General features: G+C 38.4%; 1 long non-coding RNA gene across 1 annotated transcript in view; it reads right to left on the bottom strand.

Moving 5' to 3' along the window:
* LOC121927663 overlaps nucleotides 1-6,873 on the bottom strand; it is a 172,078-nt gene extending 165,205 nt beyond the window's left edge. The window contains exon 1 of the long non-coding RNA XR_006103294.1: nucleotides 6,762-6,873. This is a non-coding gene — a long non-coding RNA (uncharacterized LOC121927663). The remainder of the gene's footprint in view (nucleotides 1-6,761) is intronic.
* Nucleotides 6,874-7,990: the final 1,117 nt, after the last annotated feature.

The raw sequence follows: 7,990 nt of genomic DNA, 5'->3' as shown, positions 1-7,990 counted from the left end.
TTATTATTATTATTATTATTATTATTATTATTATTATTATTATTATTATTATTATTTCTGCACATTTAATTTGTAAAGTATGCAAAGTATTATAATTATACCTATTATTAATTTGCATTCTGGTTATGCAAATTCAGCACATGAATCATTGCACTTCTTCTACCATTGTGTTTCAACCAGAGTACCAGCAGCAAGCTAAGAGCTCTTTTCTTTCTCCCCACCCCCAGCTGCTCAAGCTGCCAACACAATCACTGTACAACACAAGGCCATCTCTGCTCATCTCTTTTCCTTTCCTGCCTTCTGGGCCTGTTAGAGGAATGAGGAAGAGAATAGAAGAATATGGTGGCAATGCTGTGCAATAGTGATCGGAGACTACAGGGTGGGATGAGGCTCCTGCCAGTGCCAGTCTTCTTGCATGCATTCCTGCTTCATCACCACTGCCACATTTTAACCTATAAAAAAGCCTGCACTGCAGGAAAAATCTGGGATTTACTGCTTCAACTGGTGCAGTCAGCTGGGACATTTTTAGTCCCTGTCACTTGTCCCAGCTTCTGCCAACCTAGCAGTTCAAAAGCATGCAAATGCATGTAGATAGATAGGTACCACTTCAGTGGGTGGGAAAGTGACAGCGTTCGGTGCAGTCATGCTGGCCACATGGCCACCGGAGTCTTCTTCAGACAACGCTGGCTCTTCAGCTTAGTAATGGAGATTAGCACCACCCCCTACAGTCGGTTATGACTAGATATTCATGTCAAGGGATTACCTTTACCTTATTTTAAGAAATATTAAGACATTTGTCTTATAGCCCTCATAGAAATAATAAAGGCTGCCTGAAATCTATTATATGTAAACTTACTCGGGAATTATAGAATCATAGAATCGTAGAGTTGGAAGAGACCACAAGGGTCATCCAGTCCAACCCCCTGCTATGCAGGAAATCTCAGTCAAAGCATACCCAACAGATGGCCATCCAGCCTCTGTTTAAGGACCTCCAAAGAAGGAGACTCCACTACACTCTGAGGGAGTGTGTTCCACTGTCAAACAGCCCTTACTGTCAGGAAGTTCCTCCTAATGTTGAGGCGGAATCACTTTTCCTGGAGCTTGCATCCATTGCTCCGGGTCCTGTTCTCTGGAGCTGCAGAAAACAAGCTTGCTCCCTCCTCAGTATGACATCCCTTCAAATATTTAAACAGGGCTGTCATATCACCTCTTAACCTTCTTTTCTCCAGGCTAAACATTCCCAGCTCCCATGATGCTGAACAGAGGGAAGAGAGTATGCACTGTACTTGTAAGAGTCTTTGAGAATTCCATGAGATACCAGATCTTTTCAGTATAAATGGCTACCTTTGTTGTTAGCCATCTTGACTCACTGTATCAGGAGAAAGGCAGGATATAAAATAAATAACAAATAAATGATGTTTGACAGCCTACATGACTTTGGACCATGCTAATTCAAAGAGAGCCTTTTCCCATGTGAGCCTCCTGTTCATTTGAAGTGACCCTTCTCTCTGCCCAGTTGCCATCAGACACACATTTGTCAGGAATGCAAGAGAGGGCCTTCTTAGTAGTGACTCCCAAGTTTTAGATCTCTCTCCAAGGGAGGACATGATAGCTTTTTTTCTGATGTCTTCAGTGACAGCAGGTGGCTTATGTGTCAGTGGGATGTGTGCTGGGATTTAGCCCAGACTTTAAAGGAACTATCCAAAAACACTGAATCCCATCCACCAAATTGATCCAGCATCTTTAAAATTTAACTGAATCCTGAAGCAGAATCATCATCCCAGTGGCAGAGAAATAAAAACAAAGGAAGGACAATCATTGTTGGTTGTCCTTCCACTGCCAAGCGAAGGCAAGCTGTTGACTTTTCAGTTGCCTTGTTTTCTGAAATAGTTTTACTTGGTGCTCATGATTTCATTTCTTTCTTTTTTATATAATTGATGTGTTGTTATCTGTGCTTTCCACTGGTCTGTTGTTTTGTTGTTTTATATGGCTCAGGCCCAAGCTATTTGAAGGACCATATCTCTCAATAAGAGCCTGTTCAAGCTCTAAGATCTTCAAAGCAGGTCCTTCTCTGTCTTTCACTACCTTCTCAGGCACATTTAACAGGAATGAGTGAGACGGCCTTCTTGGTGGCTGCTCTCAGACTTTGGAACTCCCTCCCTAGAAAAACCAGCATGGCCCTATCAATGCTCTATTTCCAGTAAGCAAAACTTTCCTGTCCCATCAGGCTTTTAGGAATTTATTCTGATAGGCTTTTAATGGTGAGACTTGCTGTTTTGTTGATTTTTGTAAATGTTGTCATTTAATGAATTTTGAATAGTTCTATAATTTTTTATTGTTTTTAAAATAAATTATTTTTTAAAAAATAACCCTTATGTTTTTAATGTGTACTGGTTTTAATCATTTGTAAGCTGGCTAGAATCCCCATATCAGCAAAATGGTAGGATATAAATAAACAAAATAAAATAATAATAAATAATTTCAAATATTGCTAGTGTTCTGGAGTAATGTTTTTGCAGGAAAGTGAAAAAGATGCCTTTAATAAACAGACAGGATGACTGACAACTGTTCAAATAGTGCTGTTCAAGCACTAACAAAATGAATGGGAGATGCATGTACCCAGGAACACTCAAGTCCCATAAGAATGAATCAGACTGGAAGGAGCTTTGCTGAGCATCTAATGAAGTGGACTGCAGCCCATGAAAGCTGATACTATAATAAATTTCAGGTGTCCCAGCAGGGGCATCACTAGAGAGTGCAAGGGATGCTGGCCACACCTTAAGCAAGGTAACACTACTGCTTCCCAGACATCTGCCTTATGGCAGAAATGAGCTGAGCTGTTTAAAGTTAAATTAATAATTTTAAATATATATTTTTATATTTTTTTTCTTTAAACATATCAAATACCAAATTTTCACTTTATCCACATGAACCTATGTACCTGCAAATACATTTAGGCTGTGCATATGATATTGTAATTTAAAGATAAATTTTTAATTTTGCTAGTGGTTTTATGTCACAAGTATTGCCATTACATTCAGTGAAGTACAGGAATTATACTTTATGAGTAACATCAGAACAAAAAACATTACTAAGGATTCTGTATGGTGTAGTATGGGAGGTGGTCAATGTTGAGGGAGGATGACACCAGAATTACAACATCAGGTGACGCCAACCCTAGTGATATGTGTCACAGATTTCTTTGTTGTCATTGCTGATCAAGCATTCACTTGGAATGAATGGGACTGCAATAACACTTGGCAGCACATTAATACTGTGTGGGTTTGTGCATTCTCACAGTCACCATTGCTGGAAAATACTTAAGACAACATTGTCCCTAGGATAAGTACTTCCTTTTGTACACAAGAATCCATGGCACAAAAATTATTCCATCATACCATGGGGTGAATATCCTGATAAACTGTCTACAGATATCTACAGGAATGCAATTTGGTATGTGCCAGTTTAGAAGTATCACTGTATCTGCAGACAGTTTTCAGTGTTTAATTCCAGATAAATGGGTACAGGATTGCACTAGTACCACCATGATTTTCTAAAATTATTTATTAGTAGTAGAAGTAGCACTGCAATCTATAGTCTAAATTCTATTAGCTAGTCCCATCCCAGCTAGAGAAGACACAATGAAACAACTTCTGAAAGGAGAGCCAACATTTATATAAATCTCATTCATCCAATAAATCTACCCTAGTTGGAATTAACAGTAAGATTGAAGCTCAAATCCTCAAGTACTTTAACATAAAACAAACAGGTCATTTTTATGGAGCTAAAGCATTTTCCAATATGCAAACCCAATTCACCGAAGACAAAAGTCCTCAGACCACTTGCTACCTGATCCTAAACCATGCTCCTCAGAAGTAAGTCCCACTCCTCTCCAGCTAATAGAATGTGCATGGATGTATGTATATATGTGTATGTATTTATATATGTATGTCTTTATATATTGGTATATATGTGTGTGTGTATGTATGTATGTATGTATATATATGTGTGTGTGTTTATATATGTATGTGTTTATATTATTATTATTATTATTATTATTATTATTATTATTATTTCTATACCGCTTTTCCGCAGTGATCAAAGCGGTGTACATAGTAAAATTATTAAAACAACATAAAATTAAAACCATGGATGTATGTATATATGTGTGTGTGTGCATGTATATTTATGTGTACATATGTGTGTATATGTATATATGTGTATTTATATTGTGTGTTTATATATGTGTATGTATTTATATATAGGTATGTCTTTATATATCTGTATACAGTTTATGTGTGTATATACATATGTGTGCACGCATGTTTATATATGGGTGTATATGTGTACCTGTGTATATATCTGTGTGTCCATGTATTTTTATTAAATATTTATTTATTAAATATAATGCAATAATTTACATTATTAGCCAACACAGAAACCCAACAGGAGAAGAGGCCCAAGTTCTGGGTTGTCTCTGAAATAAAGCCACTGTCTCCCCTCCAAAAGTACCTGGACAGACAAGTAACATCTAGACATGTGTACAAGCCTGAGCTTTTTTTTTACGAATTACGCTAGCCTGTTGCTTAGAAGACCATCAGTTTGTATAAGCAAGGAAATGCATTTTCTTTCAGAGAAACTGGGGATGGGGGCATTTTGATCTCATGCCCCCAAATTCCATTGTAAAATTAGGGGAGAAAGAAAGAAAGAAAGAAAAGAATCAAGGAAGGATGAATTAAGGATCCTCCCACCCCACCCCCCGCTCTCTCCTTTTCATTAAGAGGAATCAAGGACATCAAATGGAATTATAGGCCTTTCCCCTCTTGTTTTATATTTCTTTTTTAATCTCCCAAAATAAAATTTAAAAAAAAACAACAACAACTAAGCTAACCGCAATTGCTTAACAGGTTGGTGGACAGCAGGCATAGCTCTTTGGATGTGGCTTAACTGGTTCAGGGATAATCCTCATTTTTTGGCCTTACCAAGTTAGGGACAGTAGTCATAGTTTGGGGCACAGTTTGTCCAAGCTGTGGGCATAAATAGGCTGTGGACAGCAGCTTAACTGAGTGGACAACAGCCCTAGTTTTGTTTTAATTTGTATAAGCTGCCTTGAGTCCCAGTTTGGGGAGGAAAGTCAGGATACAACAACAACAACAACAACAACATAGAAAACAAGAGCATGCTTGCTTTTTCAGCAAGCCCAATAATGATACAGGTTGAGTCTCCCTTATCTGAAACTCATGGGGCCAGAATTGTTTTGGATTTCAGAGTGGTTTGGGGTTTGGAATATTTGCCTACACATATTGAGATATCTTGGAGATAGTCTAAAGATGGTTTTCATGTATGTTTCATATACACCTTATCAACATACCCTGAAGGTAATTTTAAATGCAAAAATTTAAATAATTTTGTGCATGAAAGAAAGTTTGCATACATTGAACCATCAGAAAGCACAGGCGTCAGCATCCATGGGGGAAATTTTGGATTGTTGGATTATTTGGATTTTAGATTATTTCGGAACTCCAGATAAAGGAGAATTAACCTATATGGCAGAGCTATAACCACTCACTCTTTTCAACGCATACTTTCATTTTTTAACCCTGTTTTCATTTCTGGTCAAAGAGGTCTCATGGGCTTTTGAAGAGCATCAAAACTTATCTAACAGCCAGGATATAGAGAGATCTTGTAGCACCATTGAGACTAACTGAAAGATATTGGCAGCATTAGCTTTCATAGACTTAGATCTACTTCCTCAGATGCATTTGGGAAATAGACTTAAGCCTATGAAAGCTCATGCTGCCAACTTCTTTCTTTCAGTTTGTCTCAAAGGTGCTACAAGATCTGTTTACATACTGATTCTACAGACTAACATGGCTATATCTTTGTTATCTAACCAGATGCACATGCTCACCATGGACGACGAATCTCTCATGATTTAGGAAGGAGGGAAGAAGGTGAGCACCTTAAATTATATTTCTGTCCTAACTAGAGAAGACTCAGTGAACCAATTAGAACCATCTGGGTGTTAACTCTCCATTCTGCAACTGATCAAATGGGTCTACTCAAGTTGGGACTAACCATCAGGAGGCCAGAGGAGGATCTGTTGTCTGTAGTAACTTTCCAGAGTAATGGTGTACATTCTCGGAGGAACGGCAGTGTGAATGAGATGGCTGGATCCTGCCTTAAGGGTCGCTGGTGTGTAAAATGTCTCCTCCAGAAGCCCTCCTGAACCTGGAGAAACCTTCTTGGGCAAGAAACCTTGTCCAGCCTTCTTGGACAAGAGCCAGTCTGCTCATTTGATTAAGTTACTTTGCCCCCAGCGGTAATCAGTGATTTCTCCCATTTCAAAACAGGGCTAGCCTCTAACCTGTGCGTGCTGGTTAGGCAAGTTTACTACAATCCTGCTGAGCCCAATGAAGTTTAAGCCTTACTTTTTGACTTTAGGGCCACCTCTGAAATGGCTTATGCCTTCCTCTTAACTCAGAATAAAATATCATTATATATATATATATACACACACACACACAGAGAGAGAGAGAGAGAGAGAGAGAGAGAGAGAATTAAAACATATACTATTTTGACACAATCTCCAAAACCTGGTAACATCTGGAGGGGATTTCGAGTAGATATAGGGCAGGTGGGAAAAGAAGAGAAGCTGCAAAGTGCAGAGCAAAGAAGAAAGGCAACCAGCTCTGATTGCAATCCAACTTTTTCTTTGCTGGTTTAAAAATAAATACATCTAAAATATTTCCAAACCTTACCTGCTCTTTGGAAGAAGTCGCTTTCTCCTTCAGAAGCTGAAGCAAAGAGAAAAGCATTCTTTAAAGTTTCTTTAAATCGACTGGGGCTGTTCATCCCCCCCCCCGTTCCTTTTTTTTTTTTTAAGAGCTAATTGATGAAATAAAGTTAAAGAGGAGGAGACAGCATCCTTCTTGTTTGGGGCCTGCTTTGGGGGGGTTGAGGGGTGTGGGGCTGGTGGTGATGGAGCAGAAGGAGGGGGAGAGAGAGTTAAAGGGTCCAGTTTCTGCCCACCGCTTTGACCTGTCAGGGCTTTCAGACCTGATTAACATTTTGTTTTTGTCCAGATTAAAAAGTAGGGCCCCCTTCTATTGAAATCATGGCCTTCTGTCCTTATTGTATAGGACAGGCCTTCTCTGGGGGCCCCCTTTGGATTGTCCGCTATTAACAATTCTCCCCTTTTGTGGAGGTGTTTCCCTTTCTCTGGGTGAACATTGTTGAGGGCTCTTCAGACTCAGCCCTTCAAGAAAGTGTTTGCAAAGTTATACCTTTCCATCAGAAGCTCCAAAAGCAACCAGAGAGCTGTAGTTAGGAAAACATTATTGGGGCTTTAATTCAATTCAAAATACTAGCATGTGTATTTTTTAAAAAAGAAAAAGAAATGAAAGAAATATATTTTTGAAATGTCTGGGACAAAACAGATCTGTAGTCTCAATGGTGTTCATACTTTATTTTTTAAAAAAATATTTTTAAACCATTAAATCTATTATTTAACTGTCTGCCAGATATGCATCCTTGTATAGCCCCGCAGCATGTGGATATACAGCTGTAGATAAGCACACTGGCATCTGTGCAGAGGAAAAAATAAATACAAAAGGAACACCTTTGAAATGCCTAAATAAATAATATGGCAGGCATCTGCATTCGCCCACGCAAGCGTATGTATAGATAAGCAACCATGGTGATTTAAGTGTGTGTGTATACACACAGAGAAAGAATTTTGCACTATATTATTCGCACAATGTATTGCATATAAACAAGGAGTCAAGTGTATGTGTATTTGTGCTAACATGAGCACTGATATTAACTATGCTGTTTTTAATATGCTCATACACATACATACATACCAATATATGTGACATGTACATAGGCTTTGATATTCTGGGCATTAGTTTTTATATTTATAAATATCCATTCACATGGATGGATGAATCAATTGATCGATTTGCACAATTACAAATATCTGTGTATA

Source organism: Sceloporus undulatus, chromosome 4 (genome assembly GCF_019175285.1).
Source record: "Sceloporus undulatus isolate JIND9_A2432 ecotype Alabama chromosome 4, SceUnd_v1.1, whole genome shotgun sequence".
NCBI classification, from domain to species: domain Eukaryota; kingdom Metazoa; phylum Chordata; class Lepidosauria; order Squamata; family Phrynosomatidae; genus Sceloporus; species Sceloporus undulatus.
This window is presented reverse-complemented; position numbering and strand designations above follow the sequence as displayed.